Source organism: Saccostrea cucullata, unplaced genomic scaffold (genome assembly GCF_032062105.1).
Source record: "Saccostrea cucullata isolate Sc308-1 unplaced genomic scaffold, CSIRO_AGI_Scuc_v1 ctg355, whole genome shotgun sequence".
Lineage (NCBI taxonomy): Eukaryota > Metazoa > Mollusca > Bivalvia > Ostreida > Ostreidae > Saccostrea > Saccostrea cuccullata.
In genome coordinates this window covers 525554-553096 of record NW_026939235.1, presented here as the reverse complement: position 1 = coordinate 553096, position 27543 = coordinate 525554, and the positions used below count along the sequence as shown (strand labels likewise).

Here is a 27543-nt window from a genome sequence, read left to right as displayed (position 1 = left end):
TAATATTGACGAAAAGTCGCACATGAAAAGTAAACAAACTGCAAAAAGGTTGCCAAAGATGAATTTAAGACACTTAGAAATAAATTTTCTAGCATGTGGTAACAGTTTAAAACATTTACGAGGATTGGGGTGCATTTAGATGTGGCCAGTTGTCAAATGGATTGTAACGATAATTTTGTTTCGCTCGTGTAAACGCACTTCATTGACTAAATAAAAAAAATGTCAGTTAGAAATACATAAAATGTACGTTACCATACTTAACGTACATTTCAAATATAAAAATCAATTCTGTTCCACAAGCATACGTTAGACGCGCAATATATTGATACTGTTTGAACCTGCATATCATAAGAAATGCATCATACAGGTTTCGTATTCAGAAATATATTCCAGGTATCAAAATTATATTACATAATAATTGACCTTGATATATCTTTTTTCCTCAGCAGAGACGTTTCTTTTCATTAATTATGGGATTTAGCCGACCTCCAACCTTTGAAACTTTCCTTTGTGTACACATTCGAGTGTGTGAAAGTATTAGAATACATGAAAATTCGTGCGAGATTCACTTAATTCGAATTTCATGGTAACGTACATTTCAGTCACGTACATTTCAAACGATCACTTTTCATGTAAAAAATAATTTTTAATTGTGTTAAGCAAAACGTCTTTGCCAGTTTACAGGATACAAGGGGTTGCTTATTTAGAGTCGTCTCATATTTTCTACTTAATATGTATTCTTAATGGAAGAATATACGTAACGTACATTTCTTTCTTATCTCTACGATTGAAAATGTCTTTCATTCCGTAAACATATTTATAAAAGTTGCTCAAGTTGTTCAATTTCATGTTACATTATCTAAGTAGGAGTAATTAATCCTTTGAAATTTCAAATTTATCCCATCAATAAATAAAGGAGAACAAAACTATCAGGTGTATAATCTTTGTGTTTGCTTGTAATGTGGTTGAAATAGAATTAAGCGACAGGGACATTGCACAATAAAAATTATTTATTATCACAAAGAAAATGTATTTATTGTCATGAAAAGAAATATATATGATACAAGGTTTAACTTATCAGAAAATTTTTACTTGAGAATCAAAACTATATATTACACAGAGGGGATTCAGAATAATATTTGCCTCGACGACAGTAACGTACATTTCAAATAGGCTACTATATTTGAATTTGGAACTCCTTAAATACCCTTTCAGATCGATAATTATATGAATTCTTATTCATTGTTATATGACTATTTATAATGTTGATTTAAAAATTACATCAGTGGTATTTCTTTTAAATGAAAATGAGGCGACATCATTTGAGCCCTTATATTGAGAATGGGTGATTACGCCTCGACGGAGAAGTAATACGGAAAATTTCAGGGCGTCATGTGATCAGCTTTTATCCAATCAGCAATCGACAAATTTGTCTGAAGCGGGAGCCATTACATTCATATATTAAAATACACCCGTATGTATATATTGCATGTATGAAAAATTTACACCTGTTGAGTAAATCAGCGCATGTGAACTGGGCTTTAGTAATGAGTTACATGTATATGTAGAACTTTACATGAATCTTTTATGATAATTTCTTCATTTTATTTGATAACAGATGTCATATTGCATGTAGTTAGACGAATATGCCACATTAGGTTCTACATTTTGTTTTCTTTTCTGTTATGCAAAGAACAACAGATATCAGATGACTAATTCATTATTTAATATTTGAAGTACTTTAGATAGCATCTACTGGCAGCTTCAGCCACAGTCAAACCAAGAGGACAGCGAACTACTCCAGATAAAGAATGAGACATATTTTGAAATTCACTCTTTTGAAACGAGGCTAAAGAATCTTCTTAAATCATATTCTTTACAGAAATTAGAAAGCATAATGTCTATTGTCACAATGATATGTGTGTTGATTATTCTGTTTATTTTTTTACTTCTATTTATCGTGTTGAAGAGAGTGACAAAAGTTTTGTTTATATATAACGACAGAAGAGTAAACGAATCGACAGACTATAATCATTACAGTATTTTGAACCACTTTTAAACATTATGGGAATATTGACTCTAAATAAAACGGGTTATTTTCTTGAAATGTTGATTTTATAATATATTACTATATAATAACGAAAAGTTGGATCAAAAGAAAATATTCTTTTTAGTTCTTTTTTTTTAAACAGACTGCTGAATCTATGATAACATCAATGCCCGTGAATTCAAACATTTTACTTTTAATTGAAAATGTAAAATATGAATGAAACATATAGAGAAAACGAACAGTACAGAAGATTAAAAATCCACAAAAATACAAATCAGGAGCAGAGGAAATATTGACCTCCATAACATCAGAGATGGGATCAGGTGCCATGGAGGAGTGAGCATCCCAGACACCTGCCGTTTGCTCCTTCTCACGATCGGGAAACAACGGGAAAGCCAGTTGTGAATTCAGTTTATAAACCATGGACTAACAATCAGTATGAAAAACGTCAGTCGTTTACTTAATTTTACGTTTAGTTTACTTAATGTTAAATTGCATTTGCTGTCAAGGGCATTGTATCGATCATAAAACTTATGAAATGATGATTCCAAACAAGACTGCTGAAATTCTTGTTTTATCAATTTGTTGTTTCCTCCCTTTAGAAATGGTTCATATGTAGAAAATGCTCTTGTGTATCGAATCAACTGAGAAATATAAACTCCATATGAAGGTGATTAAGTTCGATTGATGTATCGAATCAACTGAGATAAATGAATTTCTGATTAAGGTGATTAAGTTACATTGCTGCAAAAGAAATGAAAAATGAATATAGTAAAGTTAAAGTCATCGCCTTTATTATAGATGTTGGTTATTGATTTACCATAAACGTTTTTTCCCACCTTAAATTTAATTATATAGATATGAAACAGATATGTAAAGCCCTGGTATCTTTTTTTTTTCAAGCTCAAAAGGATATATCGATATATGAATGGAAATTACCATTGTTTGTTGACAATATTTCGTCGACATATCTGAATTGCGAGTTGAAAGCAACAGCAAGTGATTCACGCATAAAATTTTGCAAAAACTGTGCTTCATATGAATACAAAAATAAGTCTCCTAATAACGGGCTGCCTTTGGTACCATGGGATTTTGAATAGATTGTTGGAAGACCTGGTCTCCACAAACAACATTGATATTATCAATTAGACACTTGAGTATCTTTTTCATGTAAACTTCAGTGTACCTGAAAAACAAGTTAAGTAAATTTACGAGTTCCATTTTTATTGAACAAGATATCAACAATAAATTATATTTTAATAGATGTGTGTATAAATCTGTTGAATTCTTCTAGAATACGAGGGTTGTCCGTAAAGTTCGTGGACAACCTTGATAATAACTGACAAACTCTGATGAAATAACTGAAACTATTATTTTCATTTAATTCATGTTTCATTTCATTGATATGCAAGTTTTCATCACATATAACGCATAAATAAGTATATTTTAATCAGATACAAAAAAGATACTCTCTTATACCCGGAGCACTAAAATTAAAATCCATGACGTTACCCAACGTCAAAAGCGAAACACATTCAATTTTTCTCAACGTAGTCACCATTTAACTCAACACATCTCTTATGTCGCTTTAACCAGTCATAAAAAATATTCACAAACTGTTCTGGTTTGGGAAATAATATTAAGCACTTCCTTCTCAGCTCCTGCAAATCCTCAAACCTCTGTCCGCGTAAAAACGACTTAATGTACGGAAATACGGCAAAGTCCAAAGGGGCTAAATCCGGGCTGTAGGGAGGGTGCGGAAGATACTCAAAACCAAGTAAATCGATCTCTAATTGGGTTGTCTGAGATGTATGTGCTGGAGCATTATCTTGGTGAAGTATCACTTGATCTAGGTTGGCAGCTAGATATTGGCGTTTCTTTCTAAGTGCGTGTACCAAATCTCTCCTTAGGACCTAACAAGATAACTAATAATTCCGTACCAGCAATTCAAATAGCATTATTTCTAGAAAGTGAAATGATATCTTAAGAGAATGAAAATCTTAAAAATGAAATATACAAATTATTTAAAAAAATAACATGTTGATATCGATTTAATAAATAGAAACACCCTAGTATTAATTATTATGTATTATGCATTTTGTTTTGAAATTAATGATTTAGTTTAATTACCTTACAATACCGTAAATCTGGAATTTTTTACGTCGATTTTATTTTGCGAATTCTGGTCAAAATGCTGTTGATTAATTTTTACGTTTCAAAATTTTGCGATTGACCACTTTTTTCTTTACATTTTTTATTGGTGATTTATTTTAAAGACAAATATTTTTGCGAATGCAATCAACTCGCAAATTTGCTAAAAATATATCTACAGCAAAAATTTCCAGATTTACGGTAGTAATCAGAATTTACAGTCTGGCCATGTGGTACAGCGTGTGTTAGAATCACCCCCCTCCGATCCATAAAAAGAATGAACATATTCTTTCCAAGGGATTTTGTAACTTTGGCTTTTTTCGGCGGAGGAGAGTTTGTATTTTTCCATTGACTGGACTGTTTCTTTGTTTCAGGGTCATAGTAGTGGAACCAGCTCTCGTCGGTTGTAATAATTCTGTCCAAAAAACTTGTGCCGCCTAGATTAATTTTTTTTATAAAAAGTCTTGACAATTCTACTCTCTTCGCCAAATTTTCAGTTGTCAGAATTCTCGGCACCCATCGAGCACAAACACGACTCATATTCAGATCGCCAGATAAAATTTCATTTACCGTAGTCTTTGAAATCCCACACTTTCCTGCAATTTCTGGAACCGTAAGTCGCCGATCACTGTCAATCACGTCACGAACTTCCTCTTTTACTGCATTTCAATCTCGGAAAGATGGTCTTCCTTCACGTGTGTCATCATGTAAGCTGTCCCTTCTGTCCAAAAATCTTTTATGCCACTTGAACACTAAAGAACGGCTCACTTTACAATGTTTTCCAGACTGTTTAAGGAATTTATGGGTCTCTGTTGGCGTTTTCCCGATATCGACACAAAATTTAGTCACGGCTCTTTGCTCCACACTTTCCGGAAACGTCAAATCAAAAATATGCGGTGCTCCGGGTCACCATTCGAAGTCTTATAATGAGGTCATTTTTTTATTAACATATAGTAAAGGATAATAAATATGCTAATAATAAATATGTATGACACATTTATTTAAATATTAGCTTGTCCACGAACTTTACGGACAGCCCTCGTACATGAAAATATAATCTATAATATGTACCTTTGTCGTTAGTTACACCCTACACAGCAAGATATAAACGATTCATTGATTGCGATGCAATTAGCAGCATTGTTAAGAACGACTATGAGAAATCAACGGAAAATAGACGTGCAAAATAGGGGGATTTTATTAAAACAGACTTTATTTCAATTAATCTGTTTTATTATCACATATCTTAAATACTCATGGAAAAAGCATAGAATAACCCACTCTAAACTGTATGAAGTTTAGTCTGATCGATGGACAGTCACGTGATGAATGCTTAGTTCGTGTACTGAATGTAGATCATGAACAAATTTCAATATCGCAAGGGCATACCCTAGTTGAAATTAAAAGTTCAAGCTATTAATTGTTTCTGTATACTTTGTAGTTTCTGAAAAGTGCTGCTGCTTTGAATAGAATTCGCGTTTTAATTGCTAAATTTTCAGGTAAATAAGCCAATGTCACAATATGTTTGACTTTTACCAAATATTTTGTGCATTTATAAAATCACGCCCTCGATTAAAAGAAAGCAGCAGCACTTTTCAAGTTAAGAAAAATATCCTTTATCTATGTTAAAAAAAATGTGTAAGATCTTTTAAGTGTATGTCCTTGCGAAAGTGCTATTTTATGAGGCATCTCATTGTAAAATGTACGTAACCTGTACATAAAAACACGACATAATTAATAAAATACATTCTCTTGGTAGTTAATGAATAATCGAGCTAAACAAAGGATATACATTGGTATTTATTGACTATTTAAAACCTGTAAATAATATTCCGTTTAATAATAAAACGCATTTTTGATTGTTAAAAAGAAACTCAATCTGCCTATCACAGCACATGAAATACTTCATTTTTACCAAAATGATGTCATGTTAACAAGTTCATCGCTATCTGTGCTTTGTTTATAACCAGCTACATGGGACTTAACTAGCAAGTTATTTTGATGCATTGATAAGTTTTATTGTTGTTTATTATGCTAATACAGTTGAAAGATGCAAATTATTTCATTTTCAGGTTTTATGAGAAATACATGAAAGTAATATTTTTATGTGAAGTCAGAGTTAACTTTTCCCGTATAAATTAGACCACGCCCCCTTTTTCAAGCCTTAACAATGCTGCATGGCCAATATCATATTGCAACGTCATATCGTAAATGTCGACGCAGCTTTTACGCAGTGAGATGCAGATAAAGTTATTTTTTTTAGTTTTTTTTTTTGGTATCAAATCGAATGATTAATTTGCGATGACCGAATGGATAAAGCAAATTTCCATTAGAAGTCTTAGAATCAGAACATCATCTTTCAGCATGACTCAAGAGCAAAATAGGGAACCCCATTACATGTGTCTAAAAAGCGACTATTAAAAAGTCCATGTCTCTGAACACATTTAGGCAAGTCGTATTTTGTCCGTAACCACAATTTTTGTGTTCATCTATTCTGAAGCCTTTTCTTATCCTTGCTTTCATTTTGTTTTTGTTTTTTGTTTTTGTTTTTGTTTTTTTTTTGTTTTTGTTTTTTTTTTTTTTTTTTTTTTTTTTTTTTTTTGTTTTGGTAAAAATAAGGGAAAAAAGTTTGCAAAGTACATGTAATTACGGATAACCGATCACTACTTTCTAGGAACACGATCAATATGTCAAATAATACAATATTTTGCGATGAAAAAAGGCTTGATCTCGAAAGCCTCAACGATATGAAATTTCATTATGGGATTGTAAGAAACAAAAACAAAATATGAAATGAAATCGAGTGGACATCAAATTTTTCATTTCATTAAAATATAGAACTAAGGGTTATAAATTTTGTGATTAAATTCAAACACGAATTATTTATTTAACAGTTTAAACCTTAAGCAATTTAATCAAATGAATAGCAACATTTTTAGCATTAGAGGAAACTCATTTTTAATCAAATATACGCGTTAACCAGTCTCAATCAGTCCCAAAATAAATAAATTAGTGTAAAAGTGCTTTGTGTTAAAATGTACAACGCTATCCCTTCACAGGTAGTCTATATTGTCATGCATTCATGGCTAAACTTTATCATCCAACTAATATAAAAAGTGAAGTATTTCAAACAAAATAATGTCCAAGACACGATGAAGTTACGATATCGACACATTACTTTTTATAGTTACTAAAAAATTTTCTCTATTCTTGTGTGTCTATCACAATACTCCCTGTATTAAAATGTAAGAATATTTCCTTACTGTGAATATGCACGATATTGTACCGATATCGAATTATGCTTGTTCAAATAATTATTGTGTTCACCCTTAATGTTATATTTTAAACATGATTGTGTTACTGATAAACTATTTATTAAATTTTCCCTGTAGTGTCGATATCGTCGATGTCGACAATGACGCTTCGATGTCGAATCTTGTTTGCTCAGCCTTTGGTTAATACCGTCCCGGTTACTTTGTGTTTGTGTTTATCATTTAACTTTTACGAAGATTGTACCTGCCGTCGATATCGAATCATGATTGTTAAAACATACTTAACAAATTTCACCTTAACCTATCATCTTACTTTAAGGCGTATTCAAGACAATAACAACCCCTAACCCTTTCTTTATCATAATTTATTTTCATATCGATGTCAATGATCACTGTGCAGAAAGAGAAAACTAAGGACTTTAGTCCATTAAGGTCCCACTCAAATGATCATACTGTCTTTTCTAATAGAATTTATTTTATGAATTAAAATTATGTAGTAGGACTACATTAGATATATTGAAGAGTCAATTTCTTTAATGTCATAAAAAATGCAAAAAAGGAAAATACATACCCTTTTTGAAAATTATAATAATTATCAGGATGATTTATAAAACGTGCCTTAAGATTTTAATGTCATAAGAAAAGAGTAAAACTTTTCAAACATATAAGTTAGAAAATTATGAATTAATTTAATTTGATATTTTAGTAAAGAAATAAAGATACAAATTCATTTTTGTAATAATTATAGTCTTTTGTATTTTTTTCTTAAGAAACAGGCATGTCGATATAGGGCAGCGTCTTCACTGATGTTTGTAACATTAGATCTTTCTTGGTTTGCTGCAGAAATCGATGGTCCTATTTGGGGTTTCCTTAGGTTTATATTTGGATGTGTTCAATGTCAAACCATGCTGATACTTGCACGGAAAGAAAATCCTGTATTTTTGTCCCCCGCTTTCGCGAAAGCGAGGGGACTTTAAATCTCATTCTTCTATCCGTCTGTCCGTCTGTCAGTCTGTCAGTCTGTCCGTCACAAAAAAACTTTAACCTTGGCAATATCTTTTGATTCAGTGGAGCTATGACTTTCATATTTCACATGTGTATTTCTTGTGAGAAGACCTTTCTTTGGGTACCACCAAATTTGACCTTTTGACCTTGACCTTGGAGTTTGTTCCACTTTTACACAAAAATTCAAAACTTTTACTTTGGCCATAACTTTTGAATGGTGGACACTAGGACTTTCATATTTCACATATGTATTCTTTGTGGCAATACCTTTCATTGGATACCAACAGCCTTTACCTTTTGACCTTGACCCTGGAGATTTACGTACTTATGAAAAAACTTTAACCTTAACCATAACTTTTGAACGGTGAGGGCTAGGGCTTTCGTACTTCACATATATAATCCTTTTGAGAAGACATTTCATTGGATACCAAGAACTTTCACCGTTTGATCTTGACCTTGGGGTTTTAACTACTTTTAAAAAACTTTAACTTTGGCCATAACCTTTTAACGGTCAGGATTAAGGTTTTCATCCTTCAAAAAATCAACTTCAATGATAATTTCTAAATAAAAGACATATGATTAGGATGTTCATACTAGACACAATATGTCATAAAAATTAACATCTCACCCACAAAGACACTGAAAGCGAGGGACCACAATTCTTTGAATTTGCTTGTTCAAATTGTCTCGTCAAGTTTGTGTTAGAATTCTAGACGATAGATCTAATATGCCAATTCCTATATATTGTCTGGTGAAAGAAACCAGCTGTAGTGAATCAAAGATTATTTTTTATGATTGTAAATCAAAGGCCAAATACTTATCATACTTAACCATAGTTTAAAAATTGTTCATTAGTTTATCATCTGTATTTTCAGATAGTTTAATAATGATTAGAATTTACGGTTTTTCGGGGGTTGAAATTGTGTTGTTTGGACTGTTTTTTGTTGTGTAATTACATAAAATATACAAACTAGTTGATGCAATATTTACATTAACGACATGTTGATTAGAGTTGATGAAGCAGATATTATTATTCTAAAGAACACAAACATTTTGTAGCATATTATTTTTATCTCCATATATAACACTTATATTACTACATAACATTAAAATAAAGTATTTTTTAAATTAAAAATTCCTTTCTTATTGATGCAAAAGAAACCCTTTGCATTTAAATTCATTTTTGTACATTATTTTTTATGAGTAGGATGCTTTTTTAAATTTTTTTTTCAAGATTTTATGAATTTTAAAGGTGGTGGAAAGAAGCACCTCATTCAAATTAACCTGGTCTCAGAACCCCTGTCAATAATCTGAAATTAAACCTGGGATTGGATGCTTTGATTTGATTGCCATTTAGGTTTCTGCTGTTGTGTATATCTTGTGTACCTTGTCTGGAGATCGTACCGACCATCGAATTCACATTCAGGCTTTTTGATGCCTACCGCATTTGCCAACGTGATAAAGAAGCAATCAAAGCGTTCCTTTTTAATTCATAAAAATATGCCCTAGATATATACAATCTGTTGAATAATGAAATTATTGATAAGAAAAATCATGCCTATATATTATAATTTTAATTTTAAGAGGGTGGGATTTAATTTAACGATTACAATCAATCAATTTAATTTGTTAAAACATGAGTTAACTAATGATTTATTCCACCATAATTAAGAAAATAATCCTACCCGCGTTTGAAGTATCATGGAATTAAATAAAATTATTTTTTTAAAAGCATTTATGACAACATTATAGCATTATTCAGGAGTAAAGTGAAAATAAGACAAACAAACGTGTCACTTTTCTTCGGGACATTGTGACGAAGTTACGGCATAACCAATTTCAGAGGAGAAATTAGTCAGATTATAACATCTTGCCTTGCATCTAAGATTTTTTGAAATTATGAATGCCGAAAGAAAAAAGTATGATGCAGGTTATTCCATTCCTCTTTTACCTATAGCTGTCGGTCGGGTATTATTCCCGGTCCGAAGACCTTTCAATTTTTAGTTACAGATCATGCGTTATGGTAAAAAACACTTTGGATTTATCTTTTAAAAATATTTATTTAGACTATTATATTTCTTAACTACGAAAGCCGGATAGGCTCATTTCTGAAAAGATAAAAATATATTTAACTCGTTATAACGAGTTAATTACCTCGTTATAACGACTTAGTAATCTCGTTATAAGGAGTTAGTATCTCGTTATATCGAGTTAGCTATCTTTATACACAACAATTCCCCACGACAAATTAAAATCCAGGCTTTTTGATATCATTGACAGCTGCTTCTTCAATAAAAATGGAACTCATGAATTTACTTACCTCGTCGTGGGTCATTTGCAAAATTATTTTGTTAAAACAGATTCTGATTGCACACATAAGTACTTTGAAGTTGACATCAAGAAGATGCTTGAGTTTCTGATTGACAACATCTTTGTGGTTTTTTGAGACCAGGTATTCCAACAGTCTATTGGAATTCCCATGGATACAAATTGCGCTTCGTTATTAGCAGACTTGATTTTATTTTCATATGAAGCAAAATTTATGCAAAATCTTATGCGTGAAAAGAAGAAAACACTTGCTCTAGCCTTCAACTCGACATTTAGATATATCGACGACGTATTGTCAATTAATAATGGTAATTTCCATTCCTACGTCGATACGATATATCCTGGTGAGCTTGAGATAAAAGATACCACAGAGTTCGGCACTTCTGTTTCATGCTTGCATATTTTACTTGAAAAAGACACTAATGGTAATCTAACAACCAAGCTATATGATAAACGTGATGACTTTAACTTTTCCATCGTCAAATTCCCCTACTTATGCAGCAATATACCTTCATCACCTGCATACAGAGTATATATATATATCTCAGTTGATTCGATACGCAAGAGCATGCTCTACGTATGAACAATCTCTAAAACGAGGTAAATTATTGAAAAGCAAGTTGACGAAACAAGAATATCAGCAGTCTCGTTTAAAGTCATCATTTCGTAAGTTCTATGGTCGATACAATGACCTTGTCAGCAAACACAAATTATCATTGAGTCAAATGCTGACTGACGTTTTTCATTCTAATAGTTAGTCCTTTCTTTATACACTGAATTGACGACGGGTTTTTCCCGTTATTTCCTGTTCATGACAAGGAGTACACGGCGGGTGTGACCGATTGGCAGGGGATACTCACACCTCCATGGCACCTGATCCCACCTCTGAAGTTTCGGGGTTCCGAGATACTAACTCGTTATAACGAGATAATATTTTTTTATCTTCTCAGAAATGAGCCTATCCGGCTTTTGTACTTAACAGTTTATCCTCAAAACATCGTTTCTAACTTTGTTATTTACCGAGATACTTTATATATTTGTGACCCACTTTCTCTCGTTTTGCGTACACGTGTAATTTGAATTACTTCCCTTTTTGTCGCCAGATTACAACGACAGATTTTGGTAGCACTTTATATTTATTCGTTGTAACATTTAATTAACAAAACACACAGAATATTGAAATAGTCGAATTATTAAAAATATTAATTTTAAACCAAAGATTTTGAGAAGAATTCGGTCTGCAACAAAACATGCTTTATTTTATGTAATTCAATTCTTTAAATAAGGGTTCGTTTTACAGTGTCGTAGAAAAACGCAAAGGTATTACACTCAAGTAACATCCTGTGTATATAGGTAGTATACACAGCGTCCCTCCATTGGGGCTTTTCAGTCGCATCGTTTAAACTCCACCCCACACCAAACTTACCTGAGTAAAACCGACCGGTTGAAAACCTCGGCCTTTAATCTTAATTTTTCCTAACCATAATTCCATGGATTTTACAATACTCGATCAAAGTTTCAAAGGTTTAACTAAAGTAAATCAACTGTAAAGTTTCATTTTTTTCACTATAGTTAATCAAACTTCACAAAATTTATTAGTAATTCCAAGTTCCAATTTTTTTACTGCAGTAAATAAAAGTGACAAATTTTCACTTTAACACTGTACTTTAGATAATTAGTGTTTTTTATGTTATGGTAACTGCTGCATTTTCTTATTTTAACATTACTCTGTGAACGACTTGTAAAAGGAGGAAAATGGATTAGGGTTATTACTGCATGACACGCATGCTAAAAGTGATCCGATTTTACTATTTTGTGTCAAGGGATTTCTTGGTCAGTAACTTGTTTTAACTTTTACTTGTCATTGATAAAATATTTTACGTCTAAATTGAAAGCAACCCCCCCCCCCCCAAAAAAAAATAGTCGTTCTAAAAGGTAATTGAAATATTTAAACATTACACAATTCTCTGAAAACGACCTTAGAATCATGAAATATATCCAAACAGCCAATGACTTTATGATCTGGAACGCGGACGGAACTGCTTCAAGTGTTTTATATAATGTGTTTCCAAGTTATGTAGGAATTAAGAATTGAAATATTTCATTGAATTCAAATTTTTAACGACAATGACGTTATTTTTCTGTCTATTTATATTTTATATGATATCTCCAGTGGATACTAATTGGACATTCCATGGGTAAATGTTTGGGCGTTACGTTTTTTTAGAATCTTCAAGCTAATAAGATCCGTTTTCATTTCATGTTTATTCGATGTTTACCTACAGATTGGCCTTAGCCTGTACTGCAAAATATATATTTAGCATTGCATGTCTAAGAAATATGTATGCTACTTCTGCTGTTCTCATTTACGACAAGTTCGGAATAAAGATAATATATATAAAAATATTTTACATTACAGAGAAAAGTCCCATAGATGGTGTGGTTCTAATTCCAGATGGGATGACGTCTACAAAAGATGCATCGGTGATGACTTATTTTATTTGAATCAAATATCTCTACATTGTGGCAGTAATAACCTTTTCTAGTTCATTCATATATTAGTTTATTTTATAGGCTTTCATATATGGAGTATATTATCACAATAAGCTTGCTTTTAAAATTTTTCCGTGAAGAATATTCCTTTTACATCCAACAGAGTGTAGTCCAGGTTACTTTGGAACGAACTGCTCTATAGCGTGTCCTTATCCTAGCTACGGCAAAATCTGCCGGAAAAAATGTGAGTGCAAGAAAACATCATGTGCCCTTGATGTTGGATGTATCATCAATAAAGGTAAAAATAAAAATCAAGTACGGTTTAGGATAATTAACTTAATTATTGTTTCAATGGTGCATGCATGTATGATATTTCTCAAAATTTCTTTGCAAAGGTTTTTTTTTATTTCATTTTACTCATAAAACATCATTATATTTTATAGAAGTAAAGACACGTAGGATGATAACGTCATTCATGCATAAGACAAAAGACTATACTCATCCTGTATTAAACACAGGTATTCCAAAATTAACAATATGGTTATCGTAAATACATGTTTGTTATGAATCTTGGATTTCTAAATTGTATTACTAAGACTATGCATATAATTATTTTCTTTTTCATACCATTTAGAAAACAGGTTTAAATTATTGACAACATGGATGTCCAAGAGAAATCAAAGAATCAGAACATCAACTTCCGGCATGACTAAACAGCGAATTGGAGAACCACGATTCAAAGAAAATTTTTCTGAGGAGAGTCTTGGTCATTTCATAAAATCATATATTTCTCAAGAGAACAAAACTGGCCGTACTCTGTCTATCATCACACTTGTATGTGTGCTGGCTATCCTGATTCTTCTTGTGCTGGCCTTTGCTTTGATTTTGGTGAAAAGAGGATCACAAATTTGCAAAATATTCAAAGACAAGCAGCCTGTGGTGTCATCGGAGTCTGATCACTGCCTCAATAACCCTCTGTACAACACCCAATAAGGAATTTAGATGTTCTGAGTACTGAATCTGCCAGAACAATCTTGAAGCGAGATTCATCATATATTTAAAAGAAATGTTGTTTTACTTGGACTTGCATCTACATAAGACAAAGTAGCAAATAAAGTTTGTTACAAAGTTAAAAAATTTCAATTAAAAAAAAACTGATTCTGTATTGCTGTGTAAGTAGTGGAAAAGTGTACATGCTTTTTATCATTAAACGACAAAGATAAAAAAAAATTGAATTGACATTTTACTGGAATTTTATATATTGCGTATACTTGATAAATTTTGATGGGTGTTGCGTAAAATGTACTTATAGAGGTGCATATGAACGTGATGTACGTAATTGTTTTTAATATATCATAAAAACACAAAAAAAAATCTTTATTACTTCTTTTAAAGACAAATATGTAGTCAAATAACGCATTAAAAATGCAAAAGGGAAATTAAAGATAAGGAAATCAAAATTATGACGAATATGCTATATCCTGAACACTATTTTTAAAGCTGGAGAGAGCCTACATTTGAAGGAGGTATACATCCACACTTAGTCAACTTTTCAAATACAAAATATGTTGAATGTTTTTTTTTTCTTTTTTTTTTTTAGGAACACATCATATGATACCCAGTTAAAATAAATGATGTTTTATTTCCTTTCAGAAAAAAGAAAATACGTATATCATTGCACTTTAAATCCATAAGCATTAATTCTTTCATAAAATATGATGAAATAAAGTACTCTTCTTTCATTTGCTTGCTTACTTTTACTCTTATTTAGTTTTCATTAAAATTGAAAGACAGTAGGTCTTTTTAAGGTTCTCATTGATGTGCATGCGAGAAACTAAGACCATTCTGTTCTTACATCGCCTTTTTTTGTCTTTCGCTAAGGGCAATAATTTTTTTTTTTAGGCTGTTTCATGTTTCAAGAATGGTATCCGATAATTGATCATATATTTCACTTTCATTCCTCATACTTTATTTCCCCTTTCAATTGCCCAAAACAGCCCAATATAGTTTTGGAGATTTTTCATATTCTTACACTGATAAACTATTGAAGCAAGATGTAACCGATTTTAGTTTTTGAAACATATACTTAATATCATATTGTGCATGATTTAGAATCTGTTTAGAAAAACGGTTTATTAAACTTGTCCATCCTTTTTCTTAGAGATCTACATCAGAGAAGTTTTTCAGCGAAAAATCTTCCCCACTTATTTAAGAAGGAATATATTCAGTAATTTTGTCATAAAAATCAAAAAGAAAAATACTGGTCATGTTTCAACTGCAGAAAGGTACAATTTTGAACATCATAGACATATCAAAATTCTTTAATTTTTTGGCAATTTGTTAGTTGCATCATTCCCCCCCCCCCAAAAAAAAAACTAGATCCAGAGATATATACAGAATCAGGTCTTCCATTTTTGATTGTTTGTGTCGTCATGTAACACAACCTGTTGAGCCAGTGTCATGAATAACACAAATTTTAAAAATTTACCCTCAATCATCTCAGTTCTGGGGCCCCAAAAATGATAAAATTAAGGTCCATATTGACTAAATATAGTAATTTTTATTGATAGTCTTACATTTTGAACACGTTATGCAATTATTTATTGATTCTCCAATATTCTAAGAATTGACATGTTATACAATTTAATAATTGTAATACTCAAATCTAAATGCATTGCAGATATAGAAAACTAATTTTCCATATAGAAAAATAACATAACGGTCCTTTTTATTTCCACTCTTCTGAAATAAACACCGCTTCGTTTCAGTCTTTGTTGTCCTTACAAGGTTTGGATGGAGGTGGTGAAGCCGGTGGCTTTGGAGGTCTAGTAGGAGGGTTTCCAACTGGTAATTAAAAAAGAGAGGTAAACATTAGAGAAACATGCAGTAAAGACAAACAAAAGGCTTAATTCACTTTTACTTAAAATGGCCCATAAATTTAATACCTGTATAAAGTTAAACATTTCTGATACGTATTCCTTTAAGAAGTTTTAAAGAGTGTTCATTTGACTACAGAAACTTTTTCTCCATAACTGATGTAAAGAAATCATGGAAGTGATATGTATAACATCAGTACATGTAAGATGACAAAAGACAGGAACACATGGAATTATCAAATGCTAAACAAGGCACGTCCAATTTTCTGTAATGATTCACATCTACTCTCACCGTAAGAGTAGTTGATAAGTCAATGCTAGTAAGCCTTTAAAAATGAAATGTAGACGTATTTATGCAGAAGAAATTCTGATGATTCAGCATGGTTCAAAATTAAAAAGAAAAAAAAATGTAATACTTCATTCAATGATTTTAACTTGTTCATTTTACAGCATTTGATACATTATTAACATATTCATGATTCATTTGTATGTTTATTGTAGTGTTGTCATTATAACAGAACCCATTGCTTAAAATTGACAACCCCTACCCCTGCATCTCAAAATTATGTTTATATTCAGTCCAGAAATAGGATAGTAAGAGAAATATAGTGAAGCAAGTAAGAAATTGCTTTTTTTCTTTCTTTTAGCTAGGTTATATAAACTCCATTAACTTCAAATCTGCTTTTAACTATATCACTTACATTCTAACTTAAAAATTATGTATACTTACATTTTGGGTCATTCATTGTAGATTAAACTCCGCTGAGTTTGAGCTTGAAAAATTAATGAGAACCTTAAAAGAAAGAAAAGAAATGACAATTATTATGTCAATTATTATAACAATTACTATATCAACTATTAAATCAATTAAAGTGTTACATTTCATATCCAAAACATTAAAGCAATTTCCAAAAGCATTGTATTCTGCAAGTGTGAAAACGATATTGCACTAATGGCAGAAGTTGCGTCAATTTGAGCAATAAGGTATCATTTTCAAATACATTGGAAAGGGGTTACCATTTGCTTAAAAAGAACTTGTACTCTACACTGCCCCGTCAGGTACATATAAGAGTTTCAGTCTATGAGACCTACAGTCAATAGACCGTTATATGGCCACCCATTATGGATGGTTAAAGGCTTCTGATTCTACTATTATTTCATTATCCAAATTTTGTCTTATGCTCGGCACCAAAAGTTATTGAGCAATAAGAGTTCTTTTTCGTTTCAGCAACCAATGCAACATGGGACCTCAGTTTATAGGGCCTCGTCCGAAGGACCCATCTCAGCGTCCCAAAAATAGTTTTTTTAAGGTTTCTTCAAAGGTCACGCGTCTAAAAAATATTTTTGCAATAGCTCGAAAACCATGTCTGGTATAATGTCAATACGTTTACAGTTTATAAATACATCATTGCTTAATAGACAGAAAGTGTCACTTGATAACAAATATTTTAAAAGAGATTTTTTTTTTGGAGAAAAACTGTATCAGAAAATGTGCATATTTAAAAAAATGCACCTGCTTTATTCTGTCCTTTATGTAAAACCATCATTGCAGAAATAATATATGTTTATCATTGAATGCCAAGTTGGACGTGAATGGTCTCTGAGAGGCTGTTATTGAAAGCATGTCATGAATAAAGACAAGACCCCTTTAGAAACTGCCATTTGCAATGTACTTTCACTTTCAAGTCTTAACATTTGGACAAAATTAACAGGGAAAACAACTTTCCATAGACTATCTAAGTCCAACTTGCCCTTCATTGATAAGCATATTTTGTTTCTGCAATAATGGTTTTCACTAAGAGCACGGAATTAATTAGGTATATTTTTTGAAAATATATGAATCTTTAAGAAGGATTTTTCTCAATTACTATTTCATCCAAGTATTTTTTTTTCTATTAAGTAATACTTTCTATCTGTTAATCAATGAAAAATTGATAAACTGTTAAAGGTTTAAACTTATACCTCATATAGTTTTGGGGCTAAATCAAAAATAAATTTTTGAACATGTTGACCTTTGACGAAACCTTAATGGAAATAAGCAGTGCATGATTACGTGCGATGCCGTAGACTTAAATTGTGCAAAGATTAAAGTATGTTGAGCTGTTGTAATGTTATAAAATAATTTTACATTATAAAGTAATGTATCACAAAAAAAACCGGTAGTCTGTGTCGAAATGCCTTTATTTTAATAATTTTTCTCGCTCAAGACGGTCGGTTTTGGTTAACCTTTATATTCTCCAAACAGAAAGATAGCATTCATTTTTATCTCTTAGAAATTAAAAACCACAATCCCGTTTTATTTTTAAAATTTGATCAATCAGAAAATATTGCGTTCATGATCTTGTAACAAACTAACAGCAGAACTATAGCTCTCTGCTTGAAAAAAATCGGACAGATAGAGCAGATATGAACACATTCATTCATGCAGTTTTTTGTCACTCACTTGAGGTATTATTTATTATATTTCATGTGAATGAAAAAAATGCCATTAACTTTTAAGCTTTTACTAACTTAAAGTAACTTTGTCATTTAAAACTCCACCCTCACCCACTAAAGAAACCAATAGGTGTCAGGTAGAAATAAAAATAAATTATATTCTTTCTACTGGTAGCTGGACCTTCCAGTGGCCAGCAGATAATTGTTTGTCTATCTGTCACCTGCCAGCTTTCATAACCGCTAATCCCCAAATAATCACCACCAAAAATTTAGTAACTGTCCTTGTGTTAATTCATGCATGTAAATAATAGGTCATTTAAACAGGCTGCTCTTAATATAAGTAAATGTAAAGGTAAATAAAACATTAAATGCTGAAATTTACAAAAAAAGCAATGCACTTGGCATAGAATATATGTAAAAGGTTATAACCATACACACGGATGATTGTTCGTGTGTCATAAATTGACATAATTATCACTCTGAACTAAAGGCCCCAACACTACTGTGTTATATACATCATATACACAGGTATTGTGCCCTTAGGATACATACATGTTGACTTCAATTATCAACATGCTTTACTTGCCCTGTTAACGCTAATGGTCAGTCAGAAATATTTTTAAAAAAAATGTATTATCTACTTTAAACCCTCTTAATATTTAATTTTAAGTTAAACAATTAAATTATTCTACCGTACATAACTCTGAATGTGATAAAAATGACAGCATTTTAAAATCAGCACATATTATGTGTGCGTTCATTGTATGTCTCCCGTTGATCTTCATTTACCTGTAGAAGGTGAAATGATCCTTTCGTTGAGATATATTTGATAAACTTCTGACGGTTCTTAACTATTCATAATACTCCCAGCAAACAAACAATAAATACATGTCCTGGAATCAAAACACAATTTTGCATAATTGGAACAATATAAATAATATAAATACTCACACCCTATTAAAATTTGTTACCCACCTTTTCGGGACCAATGGTTATTTTTGATAAGGGTGAGTCTAATAGCCGAAACGAATGGTGTTAGGGTTCTCATAAAAACCCAAAAAATCCACCAAATAGTGACAATAAAACAGCGATGTAACTATCAATTGTTTCAGTGAAATAGAGACTATAATCGAGGTGATTTACAAAAATTTTCTTATCTGTTAAAAATCGATGAAATTCGACAGCAATAAAAATTTCAACATTCCTTAAAGCAATTGTTTGTTTCATAAGAAAATAAATTAGAATCAAACATAAGTATTAACTGTTACATGTATCAATAATATATATGAACTTAAAAATATAAAACACAAACTGTGTAACGTGCGCCTTTGTGATATGAATAAGATTTGATATTTTTAAAAGAATTTAATTAATTTATTTCTATATTAGCGATGAAATATTTCTGTTTATTTCTATCTATGGTATAAAAGTAAACTATATTCCTTCCCTGTATATGAGAAAAAATTAAAATTAAAGTTGAACCTTGAAAAAAAGGTTCACAATGCAATTGACCCCATGCTTCTATGACTTATAGTTTTTATGTTATAAGGTTTAATCCAATGACGTTATTTCACTGAATACAGTATATAAAAAATATGATTAATATTCCCAATAGAAATATACATTGCCATACCTTTTTAAGAGTACTTATTAATGATGCAAAGATATTAAGTATATGTTTAAAGACAAAAGAGATATAAGAAAATATAATTTCTCAAATTTCGAATGACCTTGACCTTCATTAATTTTAGTATAATCACTTCTCGTTTCAAAAATTTTTAATTATTTGTAAAATATAAAAGGTTTCAGGGGCAATATATATGAACTTAAAATATAAAACAAAAACTGTGTAGCGTGCGCCTTTATGATAACTCATTGAAGGAGTTACTTTCGCAATGATTCCAGAGTCCTCTCAATTAGTCGAAGACTTTAGTGAAGGTTTCATATTTCTATGGTTTACAGTTTCGAAGGTGTAGCGATAACAAGGTTTTTTGTACAAAGGGCGATAACTTTTAATAGGGTCAATCTTTACAAATTAAATCTTTAAAATAGTTTTATACATATTAATGATGCTAAGACAGTTTGTATATGTTAAAAGACAAAAAAGATATAAAAAGAACTTAATTTCTCAAAAATGGCCTTGACCTTTGACCTTTGCATCATGATATAACAAAGTTGGTCCCATGTCTCTATCACTTCTTGTTTTGAAAATTTTTAATTATGTTTAATCTGGTTCAAATATATCGTACATGCATGTAAATGGGATACTAAAAATTCAAAAAAAAATTGCACATTATTAATTGTTACTTTGTTGTATTTTAAATTTTTTATGTTTAATCTATATATCGTACATGCATGTAAAGAAAGAAACCATTTCACACATTTTATTCTTCTTGCAGTTTAGTCATGGAAATTGTTTTTTTTTTAAGTTTGATAAAAACTTCAACCCCAAATGAAAAAAAAAATCTTCATCACTTATATTAAAAAAAAAGCTTCAAAAAATAAATACGCTTACAATGATTACGCAGGTACTATAAGGCTTCCCAGAGAATATTGTAGTGTACGCTGTGGATGCACTTCTCAGAACTACAAATGTATGACGTCATGATTGAAAATGACGTCAAGTCACTGCATTTGTGAGCTGTAAAGCTGGGGAGAGTGTCATAAACTTTACGCGTTATTTCAATCTACATATAAAGATGCAGAATGCTAGTTTAAGATAAACGTGTTTTTATATTTTTTTTTCAAAAAATTAATATAACCTAAAAATTTAGATAACTGTATTTTATTACTCTTATTTAAGAGTCAGCGTGATCAAACTACGTACGATAATATACGTTTTGACATTTACCCTTTTTTTTAAACCCGTGGACAGAGACAGAATTCATAATGTATGTATAAAAGAGCCTGGCGCATGTGATTAATGAGGATTTATTTAATACCTTTTGTGAAAATATGTAAGAGGAGTTTCCCCTCTAATTGAATCCTGCTTGGGAAAAATGTATGATGGCTTTGTTTTAAAACAGATGACGAAATTCAGCAAAAATACCCTCAGATTTGTCGGTTAGTTGAAGTTAATGTGAAATGAATTTACCAAGGAAATAGTATATCTTTTTCCAAGCACATTTTGGGTTCACAAGGATCAAATGAGTTTATTTATGTGACAAAAAGTTAATAATAATTGTGTTAATAACCTGCGCCGAAGAAATTTATGTGAAACATTCCAAAAAAGAAGAAATGACGTCACGTGATCAACAAGGTCATGTGATATCGTAACAAATATGTTTATATATAGCCTAGAGAACTCTCTATATGAATAGGGCGTACTTAAGTACATTACTTATAATAAAATTAAAATCAACTTTGCAATGCAGTGTTACGTTTTATATGCATTTTTAGCTCCGGGAAGCCTTAACAGTACTGCGTAAAAATCATTTAAGGGAAAAAAAAGTATGGACTTATTCTCATATCTTGGTAAAATCAAAGGTGTTATTACTGAAATATAAGATTATCTCTCTTTTTCAAAATTCGTTTATTTCTCATTAGGTCACCTGAGTAACTCAGGTGACCTATTACTAACCGTTTTCGTCCGTCGTCGTCCGTCATGTGTCGTGCGTCGTGTGTCGTGTGTTAACATTTGAACATTTTCAGCTTCTTCTATGAAACCAAGGAACTAATTTCAACAAAATTTGGTATACAGCATCTATGGGTGAAGGGGACCAAAAATTGTGAATTTTATGGTCCATTGCCCCTTGGGCCTGAGAGGTGAGGCCAAAACTACCAAAATTATTGCAATCTTCAAAAATCTTCTTCTCTACTCCTGGACATCAAGCAGGCAGACTGTTGGCATGAATGTAATGAGCATAGAGTCCTCTACCAAAATTGTGAATTTTATGGCCCCAGGGACAGGGGGTCTGTTGTTAGGGCCGGGCTCTATTGAATATACAGTAAAACTCGGTTATAACGAAGTCGCTGGGACGTATGAAATCACTTCGCTATATCCGTAATTCGTTATAACCGGCCGGGCTCTATTGAAATTCGCTATATATTTTGCTATATAGTGAAAATGCATTTTTTCTTTGAAAACCTTCTTCTCTGCTCCTGGCTATTAAGTAAACTGACTAATCACTTAGTTATAATGAGCAAGAGTGCCAGTTCTAAAATTGTGAATTTTATGGCCCAAGGGTCAGGGGTTCTGTTGTTAGGGTGGGACTCTATAATTGAACATATAGTGAACATGCATTAATTCTTTGAAAACCTTCTACTCTGCTCCTGGGTATTTAATAAACTAACTAAATACAAAGTTATGATTAGAAAGAATGCGACTTCCAAAATTATGAACTTTATGGTCCCAGGGTCAGGGGTTCTGGTATTAGAGCGGGGCTCTATTGATTATATAGTGAAAATGCATTAATTCATTGAAATCTACTTCTTTCCTCCTGGGTTTTATGCCAATGATCCAAGTATATATATTTATGATGAAGAAAGGTGCATCTAGCAAATTGGCTATTTTTTTTATGCCCTCTGGATCGGGGGAGGGGGGGAGAGGTTACATAGTCTGAAAATAAATTAATGCTTTGAAATCTGCTTGATAAACCATACTATGATAAAACTTGGAAAATGTGTGGCCCCATGGTCAGTGGTTCCTTTGGGGTGAGGTGAATAACTGGTTATAAAGTGGAAGTGCATTTTCTATTTGTTACTCTGATCTACCTCTTGGTATTAAGTAAATAGAGTAAGCCTGTTAAGTTTATAATTATGATAGGAATGGTGTCTCTTTCAAAATTGTGAATTTTGAATTTTATGGCCTCTGATTTAAAACACCAACCAATTTTAATTGTTTGAAAGTTATTACACGATACTCAGGTGACCTATAAGGCCCGTGGGCCTCTTGTCTTTATATTATGTTTCCCCTTAAGATAAATAGCTGATTCTCAATCTCAGCTTCAAACAAGTGGGTCACCACTGTTCTCAAAGAGTGTTTCGTATAGTGTTCTTTAAATCCTGATTGTTCACAAAGATTTTCGATATTTTTTGTGAAAACTTGAACACCAACTTCAGAATCTGCAAACCTGCAGCTAGGATTCTACGTTAGAGTATTTACTACTCTTTGGCCTGTATTTTGGAGAAATATGTATTACTTTCACCATCCGATGAGGACATCTTCACTAATGAAGCTTTACATGGGAAGTAGTCAGAAATCAACTGAGCTATCATTTAAATCTAAATTTGCCTGGCACTTTCTGTTAAGTTAAACAATATAGTTATATATATTCATCCCTTTTGTTTTCACCCCTCACTCTCAAGACAATCAAGTGTTACGTAATCAAAGCATATACATACATGTAACTTCAGTTTATTAAGTTAACAATAGAGAAAATGTTTTGAGTAGGATAAAGTCTTCAAACTGTCCATTTACCCTCCGCGGGATGTGACTGGACGTCAGTGTCGCGCAGTGTTAACGATCGAAGCTTCGTGTTTATAAATCATACAGCAGTCCACCATAAAGAGATTGAAAAAAGTGAAAACACAACACTAAAATGGGGATAAAGGCCTCGAACAGTTCTTTCCCTCACACTTAAAACTGAGTGTTATTATTTTCTATTACATAGAGAAACTAATGTTAATCAAATAACGTGTCAGTAGAAATAATCATGACTGAAAAATTATACTCGGCAAAATAAACCCCAAAAAATTCAAAGTCCCAATAATTAGGAAAAAACGCCTTCAGAGTATACTATGGGAATCGGCCTTGTTCTATAATTATAAAATCTAATTAATGTTTTTTTTTTCTGGTAGAAAATAAGCACTTCACTTTTTTAATTTTTTCTATATGAAAAATAAAATTATTGAAAAATATCACTTATTTTGATGAAAGAAAAATATACCACATAATGTGATTAAAAATTCATGTTATTAATACGTCTCCATCCTTCAATAAATATTACTTGTTTCTATATTACTGTTCAGAAATGACTGTCGCATACGCGTAAGAATTGTAGACATTTGTTTGTACTAACCAGAATCAATTTCAGATATCCTTTTATAGTTCAATTTTTTGTTGGCAATCTCATTTTTGGGTAAGCTCCGCCCATTAAATTAATCCCCTCACACTGTGGCTGCTTTCTGGGACTGCTGGAACTGCTTTGTGTCAGATTTTTCTGTGATCGGTCGCTGTTCGGTAGCTTCAACTTTTTCACTGATTGAATATTTTACATTGTCAATTCTTTTATCTCTTCGTTTTCCAAATAGTTGCCCTATTTAAATATAATGCAGTTTCTTGTCTCAAAATCATTAAGTTACTATACAAACTTATTTATCATATATAACCACTAATCAATACCGTTTTAGGAAATGATATAAAACAGCCAATGATATATTCATTTGAAACGCGGACGGAAGTATTTAGTTTATAATACACAACTTCATCATGCAAAATTCATAAAGATGAAAAGGAATAAAAATTTTGTAAATGTTGTGCTATTTTAAATTTTGATAATTGCTTAGGATGATGAGGCCATTCTCGTCATTAATTATTATAATTTTGATAGTCGTACATGTATGCATACAGAGATGTAGGACGATATATTGTGAAGGGTAAATGTTGCTTTGTATAACATATAAACTTAGTAATAGTTTTTCAACATTAAACTGTTATGGTTAACAATTGATTATTTTCTGATCGTTCTATTGAGATTTAAATATTCAAAGCTTGTCTGATACTAGTATGTGAAACATTTAACGATTGAGAAGGTTTTTTAGAGGATTTTTTTGTGATTGTGCGACGACTAAAGCTTGTCAAAATATCAAAAGAAATCCATAGATAAAAACATTATCAATCTGTATACATTGAATTCTGTTTACTAAATTTTCTTTGATTTGACGTGAGAGTCCAGTATATTTAAAAGTAAAATGACCATGATGTTAAAAGATATGTAAACATGGATCCGGAGAAACATGATACATTTTATGATTTTTTAATTAGTTATATTTTTAATATCTTCCTGATAGTATGAAATTGGAGAGTATAAAGGTCTTTTTATATTTTTTTTACAGTCAAAAACGTCAGTCTTAGATTTTTCAATGCAAAATGTCACTTTTCTTGAAATCACATTTCTTCACCGGATAAGTTGCTCCACTTTATTGTTAAAGATATTCCCTGTATTCCTTGTGACTCTTTGTGAGGTAATTGGAATTAAAGTGTGTTTCTTAAGCAATCAGAAGCGATCATAGTGGTGTGATGAAAAAAAACATTCATTGTTCAATATTACAGAAAACATGGAGTAAAATGTAGTTCTGGATATACGTGGATCAAAGATTTCGGAATGTGCGTCCGTAAGGATATTTTTCATTACATTTATTTATTTATTTATTCACCCTTTTGTTCATTTTCATACATCTTTTTTTTTTCATTTTTTCAATACTGAAGTCTTATTCAAACATTCAGTGGGAAATGTGTTTCATAAGATTATGAATGATTTGCGAATGGATAAAATTGTTTCGATTTTGGATGTTTGGGATTTGGTGATTTAGATATTATTGTAAGAAGATTGGAAAGAGTTTTAAGGACAGATGATACAAACGATTTTTTTTTTGAAAAAATTTGATATCATGTCACAAGTTTAGAAAAGTGGATGGTTCTTAGAATTTTTTCTCCTAAGAAATGGAATATGAAAAAGACTTGGAGAATATTTCTAATATTTCAATGAAAAAAAAAACAAATATAGACAAATCACATTCAGTAAAGGTTTACGGGTGAAAAAAAAATTCTGAATATGTTACCATGGTGCTAAAAGTATAAAAGTCTTTTTCATATTCTAGTTCTTATGTAGCCAAGCGGAGATGGAAAACAATTGTTCAGTTTAATAAATTTATTTGGAAATGAAAAAGCAATGGCAGATCTACAAATACAAAAACATATATACAATATCATAATACAAATAGACACTGAGACAAAATACTTTTATTTCCTATTCACTTCAAAAATAAGAAAATTTAAGTTTACTAAGCCCAAAACGTCAATTTCAAAGTTTAAAATACCTTTCTCTCAAAAAATATGAAAAATACTTGAGATTATAACTTGGACTTAATAAATAAAATACAAAAAATTAATAGACTAAGAAAATTACCTTTATGGTGACAACGGGCAGCTGGAAATAGTTAAGTTAAATTTCCCGCACTGACAGGGATGGGCCCATGCCTCAGTATATATAGCAGAAAAACCGGTTAAACAAGGGGGTACAAATTTACTGGCCAATTAGATTTTGTGAGTAGAATTCATGAATGGAGACTATTACCAAATATGGCATAAAGTAAATTATGGCTCAGTAAGTTATTCAAAAAAGATAAAAAAAATTTTTAGATAAATATGACTCTGCCACACTTAGGAGAAAAAATTTTAAGAACTATTCACTTTTCTAAACTTGTGTCATGATATTAAATCTTTTTCAAAGAAAAGATTTGTTTGTATCATCTGTCCTTAAGGGCATTGTCCGAGAAAGCCATTTTAACTGATTGATGAATACGCCAGTATGTTAAGGAAGCATATATACATGTATAACTTCTCGTGAAATGTAGACTTTTAAAAGAAAATCATGTTTGATAATTTACAAAAAAAAGCTGATAAATGTAAACTGTTGTTAACTATTGAATACAGATAAAAGAGTGTCTGACGCAAAGACGTGCACCGCCGCCACGGCATCACGTGATTTCTATTAATAGCGAAATGCTCCTTAACAAAAAATTAATAAAACAACAATACCCAGGCTTTTAATAATTTCTTTGAGTAAATATTATAGTTCAAAAACACATCAATTTTGACTAAAAAGTGCTGCTACAATCCCACTGTCCTTCAGCAAAAAAAAAATCATCCCACACATTTGCACGAAACCTTACACGGTGTTTTGATTTTGTTACATACGAACCGAGATTT

The 27543-nt window shown here is 31.4% G+C and overlaps 1 long non-coding RNA gene across 1 annotated transcript; it reads right to left on the bottom strand.

Annotated features, from left to right (window-relative positions):
* Positions 1-16011: 16011 nt before the first annotated feature.
* LOC134252595 (uncharacterized) lies at positions 16012-19511 on the bottom strand. The gene is made up of 3 exons (XR_009988990.1): positions 19401-19511; positions 16906-16968; positions 16012-16143 (listed from the first exon to the last, which is right to left on the bottom strand). It is a non-coding gene; the product is annotated as an uncharacterized LOC134252595 (long non-coding RNA).
* Between the last annotated feature and the right edge of the window lie 8032 nt (positions 19512-27543).